The sequence below is a fragment of the Bos javanicus genome, chromosome 20, assembly GCF_032452875.1.
Source record: "Bos javanicus breed banteng chromosome 20, ARS-OSU_banteng_1.0, whole genome shotgun sequence".
Taxonomy (NCBI): Eukaryota; Metazoa; Chordata; class Mammalia; order Artiodactyla; family Bovidae; genus Bos; species Bos javanicus.
In genome coordinates this window covers 21449419-21467397 of record NC_083887.1, presented here as the reverse complement: position 1 = coordinate 21467397, position 17979 = coordinate 21449419, and positions in this window count along the sequence as shown.

The window sequence follows — 17979 nt, the reverse complement described above, 5'->3', positions numbered from 1 at the left end:
AATAATGTAATTTGATGTCACAATGATTTATTCCAGGTTAATGGTTATTGCTAAAGCTGAAACTCCAGTACTTTGGCCACCTCATGTGAAGAGTTGACTCATTGGAAAAGACTCTGATGCTGGGAGGGATTGGGGGCGGGAGGAGAAGGGGACGACAGAGGATGAGATGGCTGGATGGCATCACTGACTCAATGGACGTGAGTCTGAGTTAACTCCGGGGGTTGATGATGGACAGGGAGGCCTGGTGTGCTGTGATTCATGGGGTCGCAAAGAGTCGGACACGACTGAACGACTGAACTGAACTGAACTGAATGGTTATTGATAGAATGCAAAACATTCTCTGCCCAGAATGGTTAACCAATAATTGGACCAGCAGAGAATCAAGCTCCTCCAGTGATGAGTACTGTAGTAGTCTCATGGATCACAAAAGTAAGAAAGAATTAGTCTTTGCCCTCAAGGGAGTCACAGTTTACTGGAGAAAGCAACATGTAATAGATAACACTACTCTTGCATAGTACACAAAGTGGTGGAGGAAACATACTGTGACAAGTAGGAAGGCCACTGATAACCTGAGGATGGCAGTGTTTGTGCAGGCTCTTCAAGGCTCAGAGAAGGCAGTTTACTCTAAGCCAGGAAGACCTTGTTCAGAGGCTGGGAATGGTAAAAGGACCCAAAATATGCAGGGACTAGTTAGATTCACTGGAGAAGGCAATGGTACCCTACTCCAGTACTCTTGCCTGGCAAATCCCATGGACGGAGGAGCCTGATGGGCTGCAGTCCATGGAGTCGCAGAGAGTCGGGCATGACTGAGCGATTTCTCTTCACTTTTCACTTTCATGCATTGGAGAAGGAAATGGCAACCCACTCCAGTGTTCTTGCCTGGAGAATCCCAGGGACGGGGAGCCTGGTGGGCTGCCGTCTATGGGGTCACATTGAGTCAGACACGACTGAAGTGACTTAGCAGCAGCAGCAGCAGTAGTTAGACTCATGGAGGAGGAGGGTTATAGTGCAGTGTGTGTTTGTGGGATGGAGTAGGTTTGGGGTGCAATTGAGAGCATTAGCAGTAAAGGCAGCTGGAGCATAGTCAGGGCTTAGATGGTACATTTGATGTGTCTGTCTGAGTCAGAAGTAGGGTTTGGATGGGTTGGCTAGAACGCAGATATAAAGAGAAAAAGTTTGACAAAATGCCCCTGCCAAACAATAAGCTGAGGCCAGGACTTGTTAACTGACCTCAGCTTGTTTCGCATCTGGAAGATCAGTCTAGGAGGACAAAGGACAGCAGCATGAAAACACCATCAGTCAAAGGTTGAAAAGGAGCCCTAGGTCGGGTAAACACAGAAGCTTGAGCAGTAGGCGCAGGAGCCTGTCAGCTGCCTTTAGTCATGTGAGACTGGTCCTCAGGAGGAGGGAGGCCAGTCCTTGAAAGAGGATGAGGCTTTTAGGCACCTGATCATTTGGGGACAGTCCAAAAGTCTAGGTACTAGGCATTCGAGATCCAATCAAGCTGATTACATGGCCATGCAGTGAGCTGGCTTAAAGCTTATTTATAAGTTTTCTGCATTGACACACTGTTCTTGGGATATGTTTAAAGACTAGACCTAAGGAAAGGATTAAGAATCTCAGTGGTTAGAAGTGTCAAAACCCTAGCAAAGCCCAGTTTTTCATAGACAGGTATACTAGTCAGGGTGCTCCAGAAACAGAACTGACTGTGTGTGTGTTTGTGTGCATGCTCACGTGTGTGTGTGTTTGTATAGAGTTATTTTAAGGAATTAGCTGATGGTGGCTGGGAAGTCCAAAATCTTCATGGTGGGACAGAAGACAAACCCAGGGAAGAACCAATGTGCAAATCAATCTGTTGGCAGAATGCCTTGTTGCTCATTTATGCTCTCCTCAGCTTCATCCTGCATTTTTTTGTTACTGTTATTTAAAAAAATCCTTTCACCTTATGTAAACAACATATTCACTTCTGCCCCACACCCTAGTCTTTATCCTCTAGTTTTTCAGCCACTCTTCCTCACTTCCCACTCTTTTCAAATCTTTCCTTTATTATCTCTGTTATTTTTGTGACACTCAGCTCAAAATCCCATTTTTATTCATCCTTTGATGCATAGATGATGACTCTTCCCACAGGGTTTAGGACTTTGAAGACAAGGACTAGGTCATACTTTTCTTCACATTTGTATATACTGTAGTGTCACCTGTGAAAGAGCAGGCCATTGCTCCTCCACACTCAAAGGAATCATATTATAAGGAGATCATGAATGGAATGGAATTGTGTTAGTGGAAATATCTTGCATGGCATAAACACTATCTAACTCATTGGCAATAGCCAATCAAAAAACTCTTCATATTAAGAAATGTTGTTCTGTGTTTTAGGTTTTAGTTCAGTTCTTCATTTTATTCTGTTGAAAGGAAAAGTGAAATCACAAAACAAATGCAATGTAAAGAATACAGTAAAATATAGAAGTGTTCCTTAAAAGCCTACTTTACTTTTATTTTTTGGATGTGTTGAATTTTCTTTTTCCTTTTTGTCCTGTGCCTCTGACTACTTTGGCTCTCAATGATGACAAAACACTTACTTCCTATGATGATTAAATTGCCACACATTTTTATAATGGATCAAAGCCTAAAGTTTTCAAGATCTGATTTGGTGATAGTTTCCTGGGGGAAAGGGTCTCTGTTTAAACAGAATTATTAAAAAGCCTCCTTGGATCAGTTAGGAGTCCAAGACTTTCTTTAAGTTTAAAAACCAGATTATACGATGCATTTTAATTTCAGAAACCAAGCCCTCTAAAAATGTGAACTCCACTGTAATTATAAGATACTTGGAGATCACAAAGTAAATAGTAAGCATACATTCTTTGTCTTTTTTTTTTTTTACTGTACCAATAGATTTAAGAAATACATACAGAATCTCTTCAAAGAATATAATATCCTAATATTAATTTATAGAAAACACCATGTCACAACCAGAAATACTGGTGTATTACACACTTTTAGAGTTGACCCTGTAATCAGTTCAGTTCAGTTGCTCAGTCATGTCTGACTCTTCACGACCCCATAAACTGCACTATGCCAGGCCTCCCTGTCCATCACCAACTCCCGGAGTCCACCCAAACCCATATCCATTGAGTCGGTGATGCCATCCAACCATCTTATCCTCTGTTGTCCCCTTCTCCTCCTGCCCTCAATCTTTCCCAGCATCAGGGTCTTTTCTAATGAGTCAGCGCTTCGCATCAGGACCCTGCAATAACCTTGCCTTAAAAGAAGGTGTTCTTGCCTTAAGAAAAGAGCTGCAAGTAGAATCTTGTCTTGATGACAATTCCAGCTTCCCATCTGCTGTCTCTGGGCCCCAATTCTCTTGCCTCCTCCTTCCACACTTTCACTGTAAATGTAAATCACTCTCAGTCTGAAAGAAGGGATGAAAGTTTGGCCACACCCCTCCCATAGGATATTGTCCCACTTTAGCAGAATTACTGGTAACCAGACCCTTTCAAGTCTACCTTGAAAGCCCTGCAGGTTTCTCTCTCACCATTTCCTCCTTATAGTTTATAATTCAACCTCAAAATGAAGAATATGTTGCCATTTTATGAACATGAACATATGATGAACTCTTGTCTCCAGGCCTTGGCAAAGCCCATTCCCAAACTCTAGTTCTCCTCTCCTCTAATCTTAATCTATGTCAGTAGTTCTTATTCCTGTCTTTACCACCCAGGATGCTTAAGAAACAGCAACAAATACATCAAACAAACCAATATCTGGGCTCCACCCACACCAGTTACATCTGATGTCCTGGGCTCAAAATTTATTGGAATCTTTTCATGTCAGCTAATGTGTATTGAGGGTTAAGAATTCCTGAAACTAAGTTGTTCTTTTCCTGAAGAATTCTACTTGTTGTCTCTCTCTTCCACCAGGAAGTCTTTATTAGATTTCCCAAAACTAGGTTAGAGCTAGTCATTTATGTGTTATTATGGTATTTTATTTCTTACGGTGCTATTCATTTTATTATTTAAAATGTATATACTGACGACAACCATGTGCAGGCACAGTGCCACGTGCCTGGGTAATTGAGGAAGGGAGCAGGGGGCAGGGGAGGGCACAGATGACAGTTATTTGTAGAGCATGTGTTGTACTTTATATTTCTCATCCCTTCCTGAGGTTCCTATGCTCCTCCAGGAAGCACCATGCATTTCTAAATGACTGAAATGATTGCATAGTGTCTTCTATATTTGCTTATTTTTTAACTTATGTGCTTCTTTTATTCTGTAGCATTCAGCAGAGTAAACTGTTCAGAGTCATTGTGTATAAAATGTGTTACTAGAAAATTTGAATAATTTTATGATGGCACATGACCTGTCTTTTAGATTGGTGGCTCAGACAGTAAAGAATCTGCCTACAATGTAAGAGAGACAAGGAGATGCAGTTTCGATCCCTGGGTTGGGAAGAGCCACTGGAGAAGGGAATGGCAACCCGCTCTAGTATTCTTGCCTGGAGAATTCCATGGACAGAGGAGGCTGACCTGCTACAGTCTATGGGGTTGCAGAGTCAGTCAGGACTGAGCAATTAATACTTTCACCTAGATTTCTTTAGAGATTTAAATGTGGGAAAATAAACCCATGTTGGGGGTTTGTTTCATATATTTTATCTCTCATTAGAAAAATTCACAAGCAGCAGAACTAATACAATTATGTAAAGTTTGAGAATAGAATAAAATTAATTAAAAAAAAAGAAAAATTCACAAGCAAATCACCATAGATTAAATCTGCCCGCTTTCTTTGATAAACAGTACTTGAAGAAAGTCTCTATGAATCTTAAGTTAAAGAAAGCTGAGAGAATACAATTACTTTGCTCCTAACTGAATACAGAACTGAGTAGAGATTTTTGACAACTGGACTATAAGCTGAAAGTCTGAATGTGCTGGATGTTTTAAATCTGCCTCTCCTGACCCACTCTCTACCCTTTTCTATCTTGCTCTGTCCTCAGGAGAGGCTGAAATCTAAGGACAGACCTTCTTGTCCTCTAGCTTTCTTTGGGGATTGGCCTGGGAGAGAAAGAAGCAGGACACTGGAGGGTGAGAGGAGAGAGAAGTTGTGTTTTTTGCCTCAGCGCCCTCCCTGCCAGACCCATGGCTGGTGGTGGATTTCTTCTTCCACTAAATATCACAGCCCCTATAGAGGGGCCCTTTACCACAATCTCAGCAGATTCCAGTAACCACTCTAGAGGTGGGAATGTTTCCTCAGCTCATTGCTGTTGGTAACTCTGAGTTGCTGCACCATCTTCTCTGTAAGGGTGGTGTGGTACCATGTCAGCACTGAGATACTCATTCTACCAGCTGCTAAGGAAGTTGCCCTTAGTCAAAGAGAACCATCTTGGCCAAATTTCCCAGTAGGCAGCCAGCAAGCAATGGCGGGTCTACTTGGACAGTGTAAGGACCTGGCCTTCTTGCCTAAGAAGGCACAATTTTGAAGGGCTGTACAAGGTCCAGAACTCATATGAGACAGACCAGAATCTTTGCAGTGACTGCATCAGGGTTTGGCTCCTGCTTCTACCCAAACTTGCTTCCTTCACCTTCACAGGTGTTGATCCCAAGGGCACTCCCTAGTAAATTTCCTGCAAGAAAATCTTCATCTCAGACTCCACTTCCCTCAAGACACTACCCATACCTTTTGTAAGAGTCTTTTCACTAAATCCTCTTTAATCATCCACTCTGACCGTGCAATTTGTTTCCTGCCCAGATGCTGACAGATATACTCATTGTTTTCAAATCAGAGCATCTGATAAAATCCTAATTTGCTCTACATACAAATTGCTTTCAGCAAAATTTGTGGATACAATATGAGGAAATTGTTCTTGACTAATCTCTATAATATTAACCAGATCAAGGAAGAACTTGTTAATAAAGAAGAGACATTGGAGGGTGAGAAGAAAGAGAAGTTGTAAATGGCATAAATGTCCTAGTCATCTTAAAGCTTATACCAATATACCAATTATGAAATTTTTACCAAAATGTATTTTGGATTTAACTTTTGAAAATAATTTTTAAAGGTGAGCATTGTTTTATAACCATAGTCCCCAGAGTGGAGTGATTTTTAGGAGAAGTGACAGGCTAGTGAAAGCAAAATTCTGGTAATATAATTATTAACCACCTTGATGGGGAAGAGAGGAGAAATTTATCTTAATGTTTAGCACATAATTGGTACTCAGTAAATATTGAAAGAATATATGAGTAAAATCCATGTCATTCTATAGTGGCTCTCTGATAAACTCAAATAAAGAAAGAAATATAATCAAACAATAGAAGAAATACACCCAACAAAAAGTAATATGAAAGATTGGAAAGGATCTGTGAAATAAGGATTTAAGATTTATGGCTTAGAACAGATGGTAAATGACAGAGGGAGACAATGGCAGAATTACACAAGTCTTCTTTTGTTTTTATTTTTTCTTTTTGACAAACAAAATAATCTTTAGAAAGAGTAGCATATATGTGTTTAATTTGTGAAGTAAAGCATCTAATATGGTCAGATAAGAGCACAACTTACATGCTTTCAATAAATACAAATTTTAAACTAAGACAGTTTGCATCTAAGACTGAAGTTTCAGTCTCCTGGGAAAACTGCGGAGTCACCTTCACAGGGATATGTGAAGGGAATCCTTCATTGGGCAATAAGTTGGATAAACAATTCATGATATCTCTCCTAATGCGTGAGTTCTATTCTTCGAAATTTTTTCCCACACTTGGCTGGGAGACATTGTTCAATTATAAAGCATTCCTTTCCTCTTAAGATGTAACTGAGGAGGTTGCATTACTTGAATGTGGGAAAGCTTAGGTAAGATATCTTGAGAAAAGGATCAAAGACTACTGCAAAACTAGCCAGACCAAGTAGCCATATATTGTTCCATTGTTGTTATTGTGATCAAAGACTTAGTTTTAAAAAGTTAGATCACTTTATTACTATGATAATTAGGAAAACTTAAATGATTTAGAGTTAGCAACAGGAATATCTTACAATGAATTGTCATGATTCAGTTATTTGGTCTATGGAATAATAATAACAATAAATTCTACATGTTTACATAAAGCTAAGAAAAATTTATGTTTTGAATTAGTTGTCTGGACTGAGCCAATGCTCAGTACAGTATAAACACAGTCTTAAATAAGAAAATCAGGGGGGAAAATTTTGTCAAATAATTGTGGGAGATTACTGACTTGATAAAACAATTGATTATTTTTTCACACTTGAACTAGTTGTGGCACCATTTCAGAAATTATTTTCGTTATCTGTGTAATGACCAGCTATTTCCCATGATCTCCTGGGAGCACAGGGAGAACGGGCTTCAGTTGCACAAGGTAACTTTCTAGTCAGCAAAGTTCTGAGATCTAGATTACGGTAATCAGAGTGTTTGCAAATTGTTTCCCCTGGATGCCTTAGAAAACAGACAAGTGCCTGTCTGTCTTGGATGGCATAATTGCAGCCCTGTGCTGCCCTGAATGGGGTCTGAGCTCAGTGACCTCATAGATTTCCAGAGCTACAGCATGGCAGCGTTACTGTTAGAGGGATAGAGAATCAACAGGAAGAATCAATTTCTGTGTCTTAAGAAGAAAGAGTAAGCCAGTTAGGAACCGAGTTGCTTGGCTAAGATACTAGTGTGGGAAATAAATTCCTGCTTTCCTCATGGTGGAATAGAAGGGATATTATGCTTCCTATTTTACAAATCTAATAATCAGCGTTTGAGTTTGGTATCCTCATTCCACATCTATAATCAGTTACAGACTGTTCATCTCTTGAGGTAAAAGAAGCTTTTTGGGTTTTTTCCCCTTGTTTAAGTTTGGTAAGGAATCAGAATGACCTTTAACCCTGGACACATACTCCCAAGGTATTTTTAAGAGGCAGCCAGGGATAGAGAGTATAACTTTTGTGGGTCATGCTGACCCCTGCATGACGCACAATAGAACCCCCTGAAAACGTGGAGGCTGTATTGCTGTGCCTGGAGTTCATCTGGTGACTCACCAGGGATCAGGCAAACATGACTAATTGCAAGTCGCAAATGACAAGGAATAAATGTGAATCTCTCTTCTCTTTAGCCTTCTTCAAATCTTTATGGAAGCAGAATGTCAACCATTCTCTGGCCATATTTTTCCTTTACGTGAATCTCAACAAATGGTGTGTCATCGAAGATAATGTGTTTAATCTACATTCTTACCCTGAAAAATAGCATAGAACTAAATGGGAAGGAAAATGTTTACACACACACATGCAGAAAACACATCACATTCTGTATTCTAATGGCATATAATGACTTGTCCATCTTGCCCTTGAATCTAATAAATTGGTCTTTGTAACCAGAGAAATAATATTCTTTCTCTATCTAAAGAGACACTGGGAAAATATCTCAGCTAAAAAAAAAAAGTCATAGCAGCATAGGGGTTTCTGGGAACAATGTTACAAAGACAGGCCCACGCGAGTGCACTGCTTCCTCAAGTCCAGCCAACAGGGCAGTGCCCCATGCCCTCCTTGGCAGAAATTGCAAGAGGAATTTGAATCTGCACGCTCAGTTGCTCAGTTGTGTCCAACTCTCTGTGACCCCACGGACTGTAGCCCTCCAGGGTCCTCTGTCCACGGGATTTTCCAGTCAAGAATACTGGAGTGGGTTGCCTTTTTGTCTTCCAGGGAATTTTCCCAACCCAGAGTTTGAACTCGAGTCTTTTGTATCTCCTTCATTGGCAGGAGGATTCTTTACCACTAGAACCACCTGGGAAGCCCTAATTCGAATCTAAGTTTTAGTTGCTCAGTAGTGTCTGACTCTGTGATCCCATGGATTGTAGCCCGCCAGGCTTCTCAGTCCATGGGATTCTCCTGACATGAATACTGGAGTGAGTAGCCATTCCCTTCTCCAACGGATCTTCCTGACACAGGGGCCAAACCCTGGTCTCCTGTGTTTCAGGAGGACTCTTTACCATCTGAGCCACCAGGGAAGCCCTCTCTTTAACTGAGCAATGAAACAGGGGTCTGGTACTCTCTGGGGTGGCAGCCTTCCAGTGTTTCTCATTCCAGGAAAGTGCCCCCAAACAAACCCAGACTGTCAGAGTCCCTGGGTCTGTCTGTCTCCTCTTCATCAGCACACCAGTTCTTAGTGGGTGCAAATCCAGGAGTGATGGGTGAGAAATGGGTGGTGGGTGGCTGCGTTTCCACAGTGAGAAGGCGGAGAAAGGGAGCCTCCCTGCTGGGACCTTTCTCTGCCAACACCTATTCCTACGGAACAAGTGCGCTTTCAGGTAAAAGTAATAGATAGTATCCTATTCGGGTGACCCTGGAGATTTTTACCTTTGCTTTTGACAGGGAAGCCATGTAGTCTGCAGAACAGAGATTAGGTTGCATACAAAACTTAGAACTAGAAACCCCTGTAGCTGCAGCATGAATCATAAATTCCCCATGGGATGCAGATGCAGGGCTCTGATTCGTTCCTCTTGTAAGACTTCAGACCCACAGATATCCTCAGAGGTCCTCGGGAACTAGGTGAAGGGGAAGTTTATGAGCCTTCATTGCTCTGCCTCTCCCTTCCCTGTCCTCCTAGGGCTCTGTGTGGAAATAAAGGCCAGGCATCTGACAGGTGGGATCTGGATTCCTAGCCAGATAGCTCTCCCAACGCTTGTCCCTGGCACCTCTGCTGAACACATGCCTTAAAGAGTGGCCATTTTCTCCGGTGTGTGTGTGTGCATGTTAGTCGCTCAGTCATGTCCGACTCTCTGCTACCCCATGGACTGTAAACTGCCAGGCTCCTCTTCCATGGAATTTTCCAGTCAAGAATGCTGAAGTGGGTTGCCATTCCCTTCTCCAGGGGATCTTCCCAATCCAGGGATTGAACCTGGGTCTCCTATATTGCAGGCAGATTCTTTACCATCTGAGCCACCAGAGAAGTCCTTTGACCAAATAAAATCTAAACCAAGAGTTTCACCTTGCAGATCATTTGCTCTCTGCCTTTTTGAGATAAGATAATAGTACTCACAACCCCTCTGCCTTGAACTTTCTGGAGAGAGAGAAAATGAAAGCACTGATACTTCTAATACTGTTGGTCTACCAAAAGTAAACCTCACCAGCAATTCCACAGTCTCTAAAACAGAGCAGGATAATCTACCGAATTCATTTAAAGAAATTCTTCATATTGTTTAGAAAGTTAAACTTTCCTAAAGAATTTTAGGAAATTCTCATTTTCCTAAAGAATGCTTTAAAATTATTTTAATGTATTTTACTTTTTATTTTTAATTGGAGGATAATTGCTTTACAAGTTTGTGTTAATTTCTACTGTACGACGTGAATTAGCTCTAAGCATACGTATATCCAGGCTTCCCAGGCGGCGCTAGTGGTAAAGAACCCATCTCCCAATGCAGGATACATAAAAGATGCCAGCTTAATACCTGGGTCAGATAGATCTCCTGGAGGAGGTCATGACAACCCCCTCCAATATTTTTGCCTGGAGAATCCCATGGACAGAGGAGCCTGGTGGGCTGCAGTCCATAGCCTCACAGAGAGTTGGACATGACTAAAATGACTTAGCACGCATGCACGCATACATATATCCCCTCCTTCTTGAGCCCCCCATTCTACCCTTCTGGGTCATCACAGAGAGGGTGTCTTTTCTCCAGTTGCCAGTCAAGATGCACATTCACTCTGCTTCCTGGCACACTTGTAAACAACGAGGCCAGCTAAGGAACACAGTCATGACATGTGTGGGTTATGGCACAGCCAGGGTTAGCACGCCCAGCCCTCTACCTGGTTCCCTAGCTGCCTGGGCTTGGGAGCTTCACCTTCTGGGTTGAGATTGGCTGCTTTTCTTGTTTATCTTGTTTCTTGACATCCTTTTGTCACATCAGAATTGTTTTGTTTTCCTTCCAACTTAAAAAATTATTAATAAACTTGGCTTGCATTCAAGGAAGATAAGCAAGCCAAGATGCGTGTTTATTCAAGTCTGGGGCCTATAATTTTGTCTGCTGCGCCCACTGGGCTGCAGTCTCGCAGGAAGGATGAGTCTTCCATATGCAGGGATGTATAAATAGCCAGGCTTTGTGATATGGGAGCAGCAGCCTTAAAATAGCTGAACTGGAAGATGTTATGATAATGCTATTTTTTAGGTTCATACATCCGTGCAGAGTGCAGCATCTTAATATGTGTGCATAATGTGTTAACCAAATGCCTGGCAGACAGGGGTTGGTGTTGTTTGGAGGGGAGCAAGAGTGGTAACAAAGTCTCAGTGTGTTGGAGTGCAGAGGACCAGAAGTTAGGCAAGGAGTCACAATGCTGGGGAAGCCAGATAACATCCTTCAAACCATTCAATCTGATTGCTAGCTAGATAATGCCATGAAAAAAGGGAGAAAATGAATCTTAAATGCTTACGTGCCAGATGGCTAAAATCTAAGTAACAGTTTTCTATTGTGCAGGGCTGTTCATTTGTCAGCCCTAGGGATTTATCTCTTAAGAACTTCCTCTCCAGTTAAGTTTTACTCCAGTTGATTTTGGAGTGGGGAGGATGGAGTCTAGTCACTGGCCAGCCGTGAGATAGACGAGTGTGTTTGGATGGAATACAGAGGCCAAAGTCAAATTTTTTTTTTTAGGATAATAGATTACTTTTTGTAGTGTAAGAGGGATCTTTATGTTAATACCATTTTCCCTCCTTATTATTTTTTTTTAAGAAATCTTGAATGTAAGCCTGTATTTATTGTTTGCATGCTGTTTAGTTGACTACCACACTGAACTCTGTAGAGTGAGGTATTCATTTTTCACTATAGTATTTTTATAAGGAACTCATCCAGTTTTATTGGTGAGAGTCCCACACTATAATTTTGACTATAAAAGTGAAGCTTTTTGTCTTTTTTCTATAGATTTTGTGTGTATACACACACAGACACTCTACTCATCACATCTTTTCCAAGATCCAGGGGCAACATCTCCAGTAGCAATTTGAGTTTATAACTTAATCTAAACACAGAAATGGCACCCCACTCCAGTACTTTTGCCTGGAAAATCCCATGAACAGAGGAGCCTGGTAGGCTGCAGTTCATGGGGTCGCTAGGGTCGGACACGACTGAGCGACTTCACTTTCACGTTTCACTTTCATGCATTGGAGAAGGAAATGGCAACCCACTCCAGTGTTCTTGCCTGGAGAATCCCAGGGACGGGAAGGCTGGTTGGCTGCCGTCTATGGGGTCGCACAGAGTCGGACATGACTGAAGCAACGCAGCAGCAGCAGCAAACACAGAAAAGAAACAGAATAAAGGCTAGATATCCGCTCAGTGTGGCAAATAAGTCTTCATTTATTTAAGTCACAAAGTCATAGGAAAGTGATTTTGGTCTCTGATGACTCATGAACCTCAAACTGAAAGGTACCCTTTTTCTATTATGTTGAAGCTTCCTTGCATTGTTTTGGGACATCTCTATGGGCACTAACGCTTACACCTTAGTAAAATTCACAGACCTCCCCATGGCCCAAAGAACTCCTTAGTCCAACGGATGGAAAGCTAAGTTTAGATGAATAGCTTGGGAGCCTTATTGTAGCTCAGAGATGTGATAAGAACAGGGGAAGGAGTGATTAAGAGAGCTGTGAATAATGCCTGCATTTTAATAGGAAGTCCAATTAGATCCTGATTATTTTAATGTGGAGGTGTTTTTAAAGATCAAACTATAAATAGGAAACACATCATTTTCAAAGAGAAGCCCTGATCTTTGTTAAGAAAATAAACTCAGTCCTAGAAACTGTGACTTTATATTTTGGCAAAATGACTTTTATTTTTTCATAGTTTTTATTAGGGAAAATTCCTCTGGAATTTCACAAGTATACCTTTAGGGAAAAAATATTTATTCTACCTATTAGCCACAATCAGACGTCCAATGCCAAAGCAGATTTCATTGTATATTAAATTAAAAAAAAAAGTAAGAACTATTTCATTGTGTACTAAATTAAGAAACATAATGTTTCTTATGTTTAAGAAACAGCACACAGATTATTCTATTATGTTTAAAGCATCATGGAATTTGTGCAAGATTTTATTTATGTTCAAGCACTTTTAATATGTGTTGCTAATTACATGTATTCATTTTTTTTTAATTGAAACATTTGGCTAATATTGAGCCCTATCCCATATAATAGATAAAACAAACTAAAATTGCAGTTTTGGAATTCATACTTCCTATAACTTCAAATCATTGTTTTAAACTGTTCATACTGCAGCACCTGAATATTTAACACATCCTTAGTGCGTTTCTTTCTCAGCTTCCTGAGTGAAAGGTACTGAGTAAACTAATGGGGGATTTAAAACAAAGGAAATGTATCTTAATTTACACTCAAAATCGCATTAATCCAGTGTTAAAAGTCAGCTGGATCATGTTGCAGGCCTGTATCCCTCCCCTCACATTTTTCTTTTTATTTTATATGAAAATTGACATAAAGATAGAGCAGTAATCACTGTGTAAGTGTAAATAACTTCTGTGTAAGTGACATCTTACACAGAAGTGGTTTCATAAATTATAAATGCAGTTACTTTATGAATTTGGAAGTGATCAGTTTTACAAATATACAATTGATGGCTGCCTATATGATTTAAGACAACAAAAGCTTCCTCCTCTTTCAACACTGCTGTCTAGAATATCCGCTGTGTGGGCACTTAATCCATGCTGCACAATGCCAGAACTCAGCACACTAGCCTAGTGACTGGTGCAGAAGTATGGCAACCCCCTCCAGTATTCTTGCCTGGAGAATTCCAACAGACATTGGGGTCGCAAAGAGTTGGACATGACTGAGCGACCGACACTCAACTCAGACTTGTGACCAAGCACAGCCAATAAAATTCTTCCCTAACGTGGGCACTAGAAGAGGAGACCTTTCTTCTATTGGATGACAAGCCCTAAGACAGACTTGTACTGGCAGTGGTTATCTTTCTGGGTATATGGGAAAACTTGTCTGAAAATGAACCCAAGACACAGAGATAAATGGAGCCACAAGATTGAGAGGACGTCTCCATGGTGTTTTTAGAGTCCCTTCATCTAGATATAGTCCTTGGATTTCTCAGTGATGTACATTAACATTTTTTCCAAAAAACAGTTAGAGTTAAATTTCTTTTGCATGCAATTGAAAGCATACTTATTAAAAGCTTAAGAAAACTCAGCTCCTGATGCTCTATAATTTCCCCTCCTAAAGTTTTTCTTTTTGATATCTGTCAAACAAAACAGAATGTGTATTAACTCTTCATGATTCTACTTAGTTTTTCTAACTGCAAGCACTATTATATATTTAATAGAGTGTTAAAAATGTACTTATATTCAGGTATATAGCTAAAAGCACAATTCCTCTTACCTGCGCAAGTTACTCTTGCAGGGTCTGGGATGACAGTGCTTTTTAAAAAGTACTTGGTTCTGTAAGTTAACAATGACGTTATACTCAGCTTTAAACAAATGATATTTTCCTTATCACCAAGACCTAGAGTAATTGTTTGGAAATCATTCTCATTTCTCTACCTAGCTTTCAAAATTTTAATTATTAGTATTTGAATTTATTTTGAGTTCCATTAATTAAAATTCTGATGATCAAAAAATTAGACTTAAGAGTCCTGCATCTTAGATATATTTTCACTAGTGATTTACTCAATAACCTTGAGATACCACGTCTGCTCATTCGCCATATGGAATCTCCATCCCTCTGTCAGATTTTGTTGATGAGAATCATTTCCACAGGACTCCTAGGAGATTTAGAAGATGAATGGAATTTGTGTTGAAATGAGAAATGTATTTTTGGTGGTAAATGTCTCTATACTGGCTTTGAATATGTACCAAATATTATTTGCATAAAATTGCAACGAGTGAGGTAGCCACATTTGTATGTTACTTTTCTTTTTTAAAAAAAGTATTTCCTGTAAAATGTTTTTAGCAGTCCTATACAATGTTTCTCTTTGAAATAAGGAGAAGAATAAACATAAAGATTACTCATGAGCTTTCAAAGAATCCTTGCGCTCTGTTCCTGACATAATTTCTTGTGGTTCTTATTCTTCCAGGGGTCAGAATAAAAACTTTCAATTCATCCTGTCAAAATATTTCTTGGGAACTGAGATAAGAGCAAATTTGCATCTCTTATCAGCGGGTCTTGTCCCTTCACTCCATGCTACACATAATTTATCTGATGGCACTCTGTTATTTATGACTATAGTCTGGCTTGTGTTTGTACAATGTTTAAGGGATTAGCTTTGAACATACTTAGTTGAAAAATTGGTGAGAATTGTTCCTCAGTGTGTGGTCCTTTACTTTCTTCAATTAAATGGATTCATAAACTGTTCTCCCCAATATCTGGTTGGGGAAATTTAAAATTATGCTTTCCTTAGGGAAATATCTCTAAATATAAATTATATCTTCTATGGTTTAAATATCTATCTCTAATGTTGTAATGGGAAAACTTAAAAAATTTTTTATTAAAATCAAATCCAAAGGATAGTCTTCACATGTCTGAAGGTCTTAGATTTTTCATTACGGCTTGGGGATTGTATGGACTTTGGTTGGTATCTTGGTTATTCTACTCACAAGTGTGAGTTTGTTGGTCATAAACCACTTATAGTCCTTTTATTTTCACAAATTCTGCTGACACACTCAGAGGCCACTAATAATTGCCAGGCTCCTCTGTAATTAAGTCCTTGTGCTTGGCCACTCTGGCTTAAGAATTCATTCTGCCTCATTATCGAGGCCTATTCTAGCTCTTAAAAATGATCTTCTGTCTGATAACATTGAAAGCAACCCTCATGTTCTAAAACTGATTCATTTTTTAACTGGAAGTATTTCTAAAAACATGGTATTTCACACTTTCTCTCTCCCTCTCTTTTTTCTTTTTTCTTTTTGGACTTGCCACTGGAGATCTAACAAAATCTTGGCATCTGATATGAAGCAGTTCACAGACAAGTATATCCCGCTTTCCTTTGTATATCTCCCAAGATGCATAATGAGCCATCCAGGCGGTTTTCACATGGACAGCAGCTCATCAGGGGACAGTTTTGTAGGAGGAGTCCAACACATTCTACGTTTAGTTTACTTATGCTTTATTCTCCAGAGACTTTATTTTGCAGGATATAGATAGAATTAATGGGCTTGGGCTCAGTGGTAAAGAGTCTGCCTGCCAATATAAGAGACAAAGTTTTGATCCCTGGGTCAGGAAGATCCCCTGAAGGAGGGTATGACAACCCACTCTCCAATGTTCTTGCCTAGAGAATTCCATGGACAGAGAAGCCTGGTGGGCCACAGTCCATAGGGTTTCAAAGAGTCAGACACTACTGAGCATGGCATGGCAGTGGGCTTGGTTAATCATTTGTAACGATTTTCCTTTGAATGGGGTATGCTTCACTTAAACAATCGGCTATGTTCTTAAAGGCCGTAACTGGGAGGAGAGTTCAGTCATAATTTGGTAGTATAGTCAGGGAGTCTTGAGAGATGCTCAGAAATGTTGGATGGAATCTGTTTGATCAGTTTGAGCAAGGAGAGCTGCTGCTGTGTGGGCCATAGAGATCTCATAGTACTTAGGATAGAATGGTTCTTGGTCCTTTGGGGATGTAGAAACGGTACCGATGCTAAAACACTGTAGACCAGTGCATGTGTAAACAACGTCAGGAGACAGCTGCAACTTCAAGAGGAACCATGATGGCAGGCACTTTTCTCCACAACTCCATCTGTGGGCTTTTCTGAGGAAGGTGAAGCTATGGCTTGTGAAGTTCTGGAAAAAGGACATCTCTACAGCACAGCAGGGCTGGACACCAACCATCATGCATGCTGTGCTACCCTCAACCAGGCAGGATTCCACCCAGGGTTAAAAACATAAAGAAAAAGCCTCACAAAACTCTCTTATGTGTAATTTCTTCTTATGCAAAGATAACAATTCCTGGTATTCAAGACATACCAGAGAATTCCAGTGTGTGTGATGTCCTTAGCTCAAAGGATGCTCTCCCTCCCTCAGCTGGATGTAGCTATGTTTGCATGATTTAACTCGGATGAGACAGAAGGAATTACCTATGATATTTATTACTGCAGTGGTTTGAGAGAGGGCCAGATTGCACCCCACATCTGATGCAGCTGGACAGTCATGAAGCCTCAGATTGCCTCCATATGATGTAGGAATCCTCCACGCTTAGCAATTCAAAACTAGGATTTTGCCTTTCCTCTTCTTTGTCCTCATTAGTCATGCCCAGTGTTCTAAGTAACTGCTCTCAGCATGGCCCAAATCAGGGGTGAGATCTCCTGAGTTCCAGTCCTAGTTCCTCTTTTTTTCAGGGAAACCCAAGCTTAGATGCCAGGTTGGCTCTGGAAAGGGTACTGAAGGCCTGGCAGGGAGTGGTGGTGAGAGATGAGGACCACCTAATGGCATTTTTCTTGTGTAATTTGAGACACTCCCTTGGTTTTCTAGGCCCAAGTGTGGCTGAACCATATCAGCATTTGCTCTTTCCTGTGCTAATTAGTGTTGCTTTCTATCAGAGGAGCCGGCGGAGCTGACTTTGCAGTTCCTTCCGTAGTATATCATCACTCTTGCCAGTTTTCTCCAGATGATTTTTCTTCAGCTCAGTAATTAGTTATGTTTGTAGAAAATGGTTTGGGATGTTGAGATCAGAGAGATGGCCTTTGTCCATGGTCTGGAAAGTCTGCTTTCCTGCTAGTTCAAAGATGAGGAGGAAAGAAATGTTGAGCAGCTTTGACCTTGGTTTCATAGATTCAGATTCATTGTGGCTGCATCAGTTATTTTCCTAAGTAATAAAGCCACGCAGGCATCCTCTTTATATCTTCTTCTTTTAAAAGCTTCTAGGTTTGCTTATAAAATAATAAATCCTATAAATATACAAATCATGCTATACTTGGGATGTAAGTGGATATGCTAGCTTACTTCACTGGAGCCTATTTATCATGCTGCTAACTCCTGGAGTAGTTTTAAAAATATTCCAGTAGTCCTGGCTAGATTGTGCTATCA